This window comes from Asparagus officinalis, chromosome 10, assembly GCF_001876935.1.
Source record: "Asparagus officinalis chromosome 10, Aspof.V1, whole genome shotgun sequence".
Lineage (NCBI taxonomy): Eukaryota > Viridiplantae > Streptophyta > Magnoliopsida > Asparagales > Asparagaceae > Asparagus > Asparagus officinalis.
Window position 1 is genome coordinate 13,516,982 of NC_033803.1, and position 10,780 is coordinate 13,527,761.

The 10,780-nt window shown below is 36.8% G+C and overlaps 1 long non-coding RNA gene across 1 annotated transcript; it reads left to right on the plus strand.

The window, feature by feature from the left end:
• On the plus strand, nt 3,861–6,275 carry LOC109826023. Its single transcript, XR_002243166.1, has 4 exons — nt 3,861–4,239; nt 4,319–4,410; nt 4,496–4,613; nt 5,986–6,275. It is a non-coding gene; the product is annotated as an uncharacterized LOC109826023 (long non-coding RNA).

Genomic DNA, 10,780 nt, shown 5'->3' on the forward strand with positions numbered 1-10,780 from the left:
AAAAGGAGGGGATAGCCGGTTTAGGTCTGAAACAACTTTGAAGGGGGTTCTTGTAACGGTAAAAATACCTCTAATAGCTTACAGGAAATTCCGCCTGCGAGAAGAGCTCAGCGCCGCAGAACGCCGGTTCTCATGACTACGGGCCTAAATCGCATGGACATTCGCATCATTTAAGCTCGATTCTATGGTTGCGTCCTTACGAGTTGAAGATCGATCAGGAGATTCGCCCTTTCACATCAACTGCCAATGGCTGCCGCAGTCCTAAGAGTGAATGCCGCACAGCCAACCCCAAGACCGGTCAGTACAGCTGGGTATCCACTTACCCGCCCACGTGCTGAGATGGATAACCTTCCACATCTCTCTCGACCGAAGGGAGAGAAAGCAACAGTACCCCAAGGAACCCGTCAAACGGCCGCCCCCACAGTGCACACAGCGCGAAGGACTGGACATGGCAGTCGAGTCAACCCTGAGCATTCATAAATGTCGACTCACTCGGCTGTCTGAGCCAAGGAGCTGATCCGCCGGCACTCGCAAGCCTGGCCTAGACCACATCGATAACTGTATCCTACTTCACACCTGCCTCTCCTTTTGCACACGGAAAGGGAGAAGCATCGTGCTCAATAGCCACGCACGGGCGGTCACGCACAGTACAAGTGAGTGGCGGACAGACACTTCATAGCGATCTGCGCAAACGATCAGTAAATGCCGGTCATTAATGCTGGTCAATCACTCGGATAGCAGTCGTTTGTTGCGCTCACATAACAAGAATGGGCGCTTCCCAATCGTAGGTGACCAGGACATGAGATGCAGCAATCCCTGGAATGACCATTCATGGTGATCGAAGGAACGCGGAGTACGTCTCTGAGATGGATGTGTCACATCCCACAATTCAAGGAGATAGTCAAGCTGTCCTTCTTTCATTTAAATAACCGCCTTCCAGGCACGGATGGAAGGGAGGTCGCATAAAACTTAGAAAAAAGAGTTGAGACCGAAGTTGTTAGCAAAATCCTTGCATTAGCAGCACTCCTGCCTAGTTCCGACTGCCGTTATATAGTATATCGCCGACGAACATAAAGCAGACACCCGAACGTCCATTGCCGCGAGCTTCTACTGGCGAACTTGAAGCTCTCAACAGGCAACCGTCATTTCAAACGGTCCAAGGAACGCAGACTCCGACCCGAGCACAGTCGAGCGAGAGCGTCCTATAGTTCCACCTAAAGTCCCCCATCAAAAACAAAGAAGGGGCCTTCCCTCTGCTTCTGTTGTAACCATTTGATTTGTTAGTTTTGTTAATAAGCTTTCTTATAAATACAAACGAAACTCCTTTCTTCGGAAGAATCAAATTTTCACCCTACACACATGAATAAAACCTAGTAATATATAAATATCACACATATGCATTAAAATTGAGGTAGTAAAGAATAAGTCACTTGAAATTTATATAACAATGCTTCAACCTAAAACATCTCTCTGAGATTGTTAGAATAGATATAAACCTATAATCCTCGACCATCACCATAACTTTGGAGTTTTGGTGTAATGGTTAAAGGACTAAATTGAAGATGGTATCAAAGCAACACATATTCGAATCTTGCTGGCCACAAATTTAATATAGTTTTTAAAAAATCATTATCGCCACGCGATTCCAGGTCTTCAGCCTATAAAAATATCTCTCAACTTGCGAATGAATATAAAACTACAATCATCGACCATCACCATAACTTTAAAATTTTGGTCTAATGGTTAGAGGACTAAATTTAAGAGAAATGCACTTTGACAATGTGCCAACAATTAGGAGAAATAAATAAAAATCTAACTTTTTGGAGGAAATATAAAATCTATCATCATACAAATATATTTACGAAGTTTAATTCTGATAAAATGTATAAAAACAAGAAAGAAATAGCAAGGATGAAAGAAATGAAATCTTGAGATCACTCTGAAACCACTTAACTTCACGATTCTTTGTCGATAAAAGGACAATCATTTCTTTTTCTCTAATTTAGAAGTAAATTCACTAAAAAGGAAAATAATTTTTTGGATGTAGGCGTCAAAAATTATCTATAGGTCCCCAAACACAGCTCAAGACGGAACGTCATTATCCGAGTAAAGGAGGATTATCTGACGCTGATAAGCACATGAAGCGAATCGGCAAACCGTTGATGACGTAGCAACAAGCCATCGGAATGCCACCTCCATGTGTCCCGTGCACTCATTAGCCACCTCCAAGTGGCCCGCGCGCTCATCAACCACCTCCAAATTAACAAAACGCATGAAGCGAATCGGTGAAGCGTATAAGTCAACGAAACGACAAAACGCACGTAACGACGCAACAAGTCAAAACCTGAAAAACCGGAACAGCCCCTGGCGGCCGAGTCACACCAAAACAACTCGACCAAAACCAGTGGCTCCGCCAATGGCCGAGCCACCTTCTAGTNAATGGTGGCTCGCATATGTGCGAGCCACCAAATTGTGGCTCGCACAGTCCTAAGCCTTAAACGCGTTTTCGACGATTTTTAAGTGGTTTTTATGGGATTTATTCGTTCCAGATGTTCTCAACTAACTTGATATCATCTCTACACATGGTTAGGTCGTTATCAACTAAAGATAAGGCCAAATCTCTCATTTTTATCCAAATACCCCGCATCTGAAGCCCTATAAATACAAACATAGGACCTTCTTTCACAGGAGGCGAGTTATAATCAAAGAGGGCGAGGTGTTGCTGAATTGCAGAGCCAAGAGCCATGAATTTCAGAGAGGGTTAGCTAGATCTTGATGATTTTCTGTGCATAAAGAGTGGATTTCGAGAGATCTAAGGCCCGTTCCCCCTCTCCTCCGGATCAAACTTGGTTTTGATCTCGAGAAGAGTCGTAACTCGCTTGGTCGAGATTATCACTGCTACGATTGTTTTCAACAAGAGCATTCATTAACTTTTCTGTCAACCGGATCTGATTCGCGGCGGTCCACGGACTAACGTGTCCCCGGCACAGGCAAAGTTCTCACGCAAGCAACATGAAATAAACTGTTGTTATTTGTTGTTTGAAAGAATTATAATCTTTATATTTTTATTGTATAAGAAGATCTTATAAAAAGATCAACTTTTTGTTTATTTAAGTTTATTATAACGACTAAAGTTGTAATAGATTCAAGACAATAAAAATAGCAATTTCTGACTCAAAAATTGGATCTAAGTTATTAAGAAAAAGAGAAATAGATGAAACCCTGATCCTAATCTAACTGAACAGAAAACTTACCCGAAAAGCGTAATCATCAAAAGAATTGTTATTTTTTTCTGAATCAACGCGAAGAAGTGTAGCAATAAATTGGGGGAATAAAAAAATAAACTTTGCGCAGATCGTTCCGTATTTGCATTATTAAATTTAATATTGCCTTACACCTTGGATGGAGATTAATAGATGAAAGTTAAAGTGAAATTTCAATTTCACCTTGTTTGGGAGTTTTTTTGAGAGGTTAGAGGATGAAATGGAAGGTTAAATTTCCTTTCATTTTCCGCCCCTCCAATTTAGGGGGTAGATGATGGAATAGAAACCAATGTAGAATTTTACAATGTGATAAGACAATTATACTCTTGTGACATTAAAATCAATGGCTAAGATATACTCCTATCCAATATGTAAGGGTATTTATATAACTTTATACATATTCACTTCACTTCCCTCTTCTTTATTAGAACTCCCAAACAAGATAAAACAAATTTGCTTCCATTCCCCTTACTTAGCTCACAAACAACATTTTATCTTTTCACTTCCATTCCCTACTTTTCTTTTCCATTATTTAACTTTCTGTCACTTCTCTTAGGCTATGTTTGGTTTGAGGGAAAGGGAGAGAAAAGAAAAGTAAAATAGAAGAGAAAGTGAATTTCTAGTGTTTGGTTTGAAAGAAAACAAAAAAGAAAATGAAAATAATTTTCGCTGAAGAAAAATCCATACATATCTTTTCTGTCCCCCTTTCTCTCAGCTGCCCAGGTGAAAACGAGGGAGAGAGACGGAATCAATGCCTCCGACTTCCCCGATCTCTCACCTCCCTCTCTCTCCAAAACTCCGATCAATCTCCCATCTCTCTCTCCCCCCTCATTCTCTTTCTCTCTCTTCCCAAATCTAGGGCTACAAAGGTAGGGTTTCTCCATTCGAGCTCTCGTCAGCTTGAGATACGAGGGTGAGCTTCGGATCTCGTCAACTTGAGATCCGAGGGTGAGCTTTTGAAGCGACAACGCCAAAGGTAGTCTCTCTCATTTTCCCCAAATAATTTCCCCAATTTTCGTCAGAAATTCAACGACCGAATCTCATTGAAACCCTAGAACCCAACTGATTGCCGATCTTCGCTGCTCGCTTTCTTGCTGATCTTGATGGAGCCGTCTCCGGCAGCGAAGCTCGCCGCTCAGAGCAGCAAGTGAGAGAATTGACGATCGATTAGGTTTTTTTTTTTAAATTTAGTTCTTGATTTCGTTATTTCTGACGGCCTCCGTTTGATGCAGGCCTCGTCTGTTTACTGGGAGCTCGTCTTATCTGGACGAGGATCTCGATATAATTGAGCTATCGGGCCCGTCTTCTTCTTCTTGGAATACAAATAATCAGAAGAGAAAGAGAACCCAGGTTGAGAAAATTCCATTTTTAATGCTTTCATATGTGACCAACTGTATTTGGATTGTTTGTTCAATTTTATTTATGCAGAAAGATTATAGTTCTACTGCTAATTGTTAATTTGGATAATCAGTGGCGAAGCCAAGATTTTATAATCAGTCATTGAATCCTAATTTTCAATGTGCAGTCAGGGATTTCATCTTCATAACTCATAACGTGTGTTATTATAGATTTATAGGTATGAATTCTGTAATCAATCAATGTAAGCAGTGTGTGACAATTTTGTAACGTTCTGTTAATATCACTTACTTCTAATCCTTAACCTTTGCATGCTTTTATCAAAATAGATTGTGAGTGATTTTGGTTCGATGGGTGAACTTGGATGGTCGTCGCCTTCTTATTAAATATGGATTTGGAGTATTTAGTTGGTTGCCAGGCTGAAGGTGGAAATGCTGCTTGAAAACGATTGATGAGTGAAAAATATTGTAGAGGCTTGTATAGAAAATCATTTCATAAGGGAGATATTGGAGGAAGACGGTTGATTAGTATGGCTTTTGATGCATACATCCAAATGTGACAGTTTATCAGTGAAGTTGCTATTAAACTGATTGTTATTGTTATGTGCACTTAAAAAAGACGTTATCACATGTCTTCGTCCCTATTTTCCTATATATTCTGTACATGTGCGTGTTAATGTTTATATATCTGTTCTCTGAGTCACCATGCGGGCGTTCGGGGTCGTGCGAAGGGGGTAGTGATGGTATTTAAGCATTTGCACATTCACTCCTCTTTCCTTTAGACATGGTCATGCTGTTTAGAGCGGAGTGTTCTACTTGAGTAATATTAAGCATTTGCACATTCACTCCTCTTTCCTTTAGACCTTCAATTGCATCCTCAGCTTTGTGAAGAAGCCTGTAATCATTTCCTCTGGCTGTATACCCTAACTCTGGAATTGGCTCTGTTTCATTGTAACAATTTTTACGCTAAGCTTGAAGAGTAGAACAATACCAAGTGATACAACATCCCTCAGTTGTAACGTAGTATGCTCTTCACAATTCTTCTTGTTGACCCGTTGCTTTGTAATCGAAGATACATGTTTCATGTTTTAATATTAGTTTAGAAGATACATGTTTCATGTTTCAATATTAGTTTAGACCACATGCATTCAATGTTACTTATCCTACATGATTCACTCCATCTTATCTACTTGGATATACATTGTATCAATTTGCTATTCTCATTGACATTGTCTTAGTTTTGAATCAATGCAATATGATTTTCTACAAGCTTGTTCTTAGTTCATGGTACTTACCGATTAATCTTTTTTGACTCCATGTCCATTTAAATTTGAATGTAACTCAATATTTTCTTTTTTCTCCTTTAGGGAGAGAAGCAGATGAGATCTGAAGCCTTTGATTGAAGTCAGGAAGAAATATTGATGTTATTGCTTTGTAGGAATATTTGAATGAATCAAATATTCTGAGCATATTTCTTGATGTTCACTTTTTGTTTTGCCTTTTTTAGTTAGGACCTTGGACTAGTCGAGAACACAAAGTTGAACTAAAAGTACTTGTTGAATGTTGGGCTTGTACAACTATTGCAACTACAATTTTGTTGGTTGTTTTTAGTAGTTATTGTCAAAGCAATGAAAACAATGTAATTTTTGTTTGATTAGATTGTTTAATTACTTTGTCTAGCAAAAAAGTTGAATTGTTTTTCAGTTGTAGAAATAACCTAGTGATGCAATATTATGCTCGGTAATTTTGTTTTTTAATGTGTATGGCTGATTTTTATGAATTATTTAGTATTTTTGTATTAACTTGTTATTTATATAAGCTTTACCACGAATTTTTATGAATTATTATGAATTTTAATATTAAATTATTATTTATAGAAGCTTTATCATTAGAAGCAATTTTGAGGTATTTATATGAAAAATCAAGTTTGATAGTATTTATGAAATCTAAAGTTTGAAAACTTTTAAAAAAATTATATCCTAAATTACTTAAAATACAGTTCATATATTTCAATAAATAAGATTTGTGGTGTAATGTACCTTGGCTTCTATTTTCTACTTGATTTTCATAAAAAAGAGTAACCAAGCAAAAGAAATGATTTTTCCTATCATTTTCCTTCCAATTTTCTTTACAATTTTCTAACTAACCAAACAACAAAAAGAATTTTATTTTCCTTTCTTTTTCTTTTCCTTTCTTTCCACTTTCTTTTTCCTTTTCTTTTCTCTCCATTTCCCTCAAACCAAACATAGCCTTAGTAAACTCCTAAACAAAGGATTAGCGTTTCGTATTACGTAGTTTAATATTGCCTTAGAATGCGACTGTGGGTTATAGACCCTACTAGATTACTTCTTCTGCCTGTGAGAATTTATTGTGAAACCAAATTATTCCCACCTTCTTCCTAATATAACATAAATATAACATAACTAGTATTCGGCCCGGGCGTTGTTGTGTGTATTATTCACCAAGTTATATTCATTGTTAAATTGATAATATAATTTTTATATATAACTATTTATAAAAAAATTAGCAATAATTTTTACTACGATTTACAGAGTGAATTTCCAAATCAATTAACAAAATAATATACTAATTAACAAGTTTTATCAATTTTCTATAATAGAGCTAGAAAAGATTTATATTTATGAAAAGTCTGATAAGGTTAAAATTATCATTTGTAAGAACAAAAAAAGTTATGAACAATATTTTCAAGATTAAAAAATATTTTTTCAGCTTGCACAGTGGATAAAGTGCCAAATAATTCACTATAGCATATAGAACATGTTTACGATTAAAAAATTACACTATAGTATGAAGAGTGTGTAAAGGGGAGAAAATAATTGCAACGTGAACACTAATGCAAATGTTGAAAATATTACAACAACATGCATACTGTAGAAAAAATGGTGTTTACCGTACCATGAATAGTAGTTTTTGAGATTTTCTTTTAAGGGTTGTTCGTTTCGCAAAAAAAAAGGGAAATCAAAGAATAGGAAACCTATTTCCTATAATAATTGTTTTGAGGTTGTTTGGTTGGTTTAAAAAAGAAGGAAATTATAGAATAGGAGAAGAGATGAGATGAGTTGTCACCTTATTATTGGATGATGTGAGAGATTTTTTTAAAAAAATTGTTTTGAGGTTGTTTGGTTGGTTAAAAAAATAAGGAAATGAATTGGAGGTATTGGTTAAAAAAATAAGGAAATGAATTGGAGGTATATTATTGGATGATGTTTTGAGGTTGTTTGTGTTTGGTTCGTTTTTAAAAATAAGAAAATAGATGAGATGAGATGAGTTGGAGGTATATTATTGGATGATGTGACACATACTTAAGGAAATCAATTTCTTGTTTTTTTTTTAGGAAATGGATGGAAAGGAAGTTTTAATGAGATGAGATGAGTTGTCACAATATTATTGGATGATGTGTGTGATTTTTAAAAATGAGATAAGATGAGATGTGGTGAGTTGGATGATGTGACACATTTCTTGTGTTTGGTTTATTTTTAAAGGTAAGAAAGGAGATGAAATGAGATGAGTTGGATGATAAAAATAATATTTTATTGGATGTTATGGGTGAGTTTTAGGGATGGAAATGGATAAAAATATTATTTTATTGATTTCCTTGTACCGATTTCATTTTCTTTGATTTTAGGAATCCTGGGGCGGTCACTGCCACCACTAGCCCTCCATTTCGATGCGTGATGTTTATTATTGTCTTTAAAAAATCATTATCACAATAGTGCGATCCTACGTGGTCTAAGTCTCATCCTTTGAATTAGAAACACACTGCAAATATTTGGAGGAATTGGATACTCTCAAATCATCATCTAGTTAGAGAGGATTAAATTCCTCCAATCATTGTCGTATATTCCAAATTTAATGAATAATATTAGGCAATGTAGGATTCTGTTATTGTCATTAAACCACTATGGTTTGGAAAACCACTATTCTGGAAACTCAATATCACAATAGTGAAATTTTACTTGGCCTGATCACGTCAGGTTGTCCCCTAAATTGGAAATATATATCAATAATTGAAAGAATTAGACGCTCTCCAAATGTCATCTAATTGGACATTCTCCAATTCGTTCAGTTACCACGTAATTGGACACTCTTGCGCTCATAAGCGTACGTTTTAAAAGCGGCAGGTTTTAAAGCGAATTTCTTTATGGATCACCAAACTAGGTCGGGTTAAAAAAAACTATATCGGATCAATAATCAACGGGGAGTAAAATGAAAAAGCTATTTTAGAGTTTCTAATTTCGGCCTCACTTTATTTCTTTGAACCTTCATGGCTTCATTTGTTTCCCAAATATTGTAAATCAATTTCGTAAAAAAACGATATTAAGCTACAATTTGCAGGTGACAAGGTGCTAGCCTGAAACTAGACATAATTGACTAAGTACTCTTGGAACATAATTGGCCCGGCCCATCTCTGGCCCAGTCCCAGCCCGAACGCCTAATGGGCGCCTAAAGTGGACGCTTTACTATCCCCACGCGGTTAATCGAGCAGGTCGGTGTTAAGACCGATTTCTCGCCTGTAAAAAGCGTACGGATAATAAAGCACCCGTTGTTGCGCCGCTTAAGCGTTTATACTCTAACGGGCAGGCTTTGGGCCGTGTCATATAAGGTCCAGCTAATTCGCTATTCGTATCACAGAAACAAAGTTTCGTACCAAATATTAAGAGGATTAAAGTATTACCGTGTTAAAATTATAGTAAGATATGGAATTTTCTACATACAAAATCAATTTTGAATTCGCCAATTATAATTAGCACGATATCAATATTCAAGCAGAAACATGTTCAATATGAAATCAAATAAATAAAAACATTTTTTTGGTGGAATCGGAAAAGGTTCTATTACATTTAAATAAAAATATTTATAGATGTGAAATTAATGGGAAAATCACATTTAGATAAATTTGATGAAATTCATATTCAACGTAACTAACTTTAAAACAATAATAATAATATGAAAGAGTCAAAGTTTGTGCTTAGTTCCTTATTTCGCCAATTATAAAGGTTGTGCATAGTTCCCCCACAACTAAAGCACCCCCTTGAACCTTAGTTGCTGATAAAGCGGCTGTGTTTAAGTTGCTGGTAATAAAGCACCCGCTTAGGCGCCCATTACAATACTAGGCTGCGACCGAAGCCAGATTTGGATTGGGCTGTGAACAGGTCGGGCATTTGTTGCAATCAGTAATTATCAAACAAACACGAAAACTTTCGAAAGATACAGAGAACCAAATAATCTTCAATAATAACAAGTGTTATGTCCACGTATCGATAAGTCGTATTTCTTTGTTTTGTATGTTTTATCTATTGCTTTAACTGCTTCAGCAATAATGTCTGCATAACTAAGAATATTTTAAGTACAATTTTTAAAGATTTTAGTGTATACAAGTGTTGTGAAAAACAAGTAAGGATATTCAAGTGCACGCTTTAAAAACTTTAGGTATATAACTGCCACCAAAAATAAGTGAGGATATATAAGTGCTAATAGGGGAAAGCATAATTGACAGGCAATCCAATCTATAGAGTATTTGTTTGGATTCTTTACAAATCTTAAAATGAGGAAGATTCATGCATGTTTGACCATGAAAGTTTGAAGGGTTACTCTTGAAAATTGTCAAGAGCAATTATGAGTATTGATTTGTCATCGGAAAAAGAATGTGCGAGTGTTAAGAAAGTCATCTTCTAGGCGAAAGAGAGGATCATCTTAGAACTCTTGAGTGATTGGTGCTCTCGGGTGTAGACGTTAAAAATTGCCCATAGGTCCCCGCATGTGGCTCGAGACAGGGAGAAGACGATGAACGTTGCTATTAGAGTTACAGAAGCTTATTTGACAACGTCAAACGCATGAAGTGAGTCGACGGATCATACGAAGCAACGGAACTTCGGAATAACAGAAACAAGAGCTGATCGGGAGCCCCGCGTCGTTTACTCCAGATATGATTCAATCATGGAAGTCCGTAGATCTCCTCGTCGACTTTCCGACGCATCTTGAACCGCATAATTCTGAGTCCTGATGACGAATATACGGTAGAAACAAACTCGACGTACCAAAAATAAAAAAAACCAAACCGAGACACCCCGAGGTGTCTTGGCTTGGCTAAGACACTTACAAGTGTCTCGGCCAAGCCAAGACACTCAGAAGTGTCTCCAA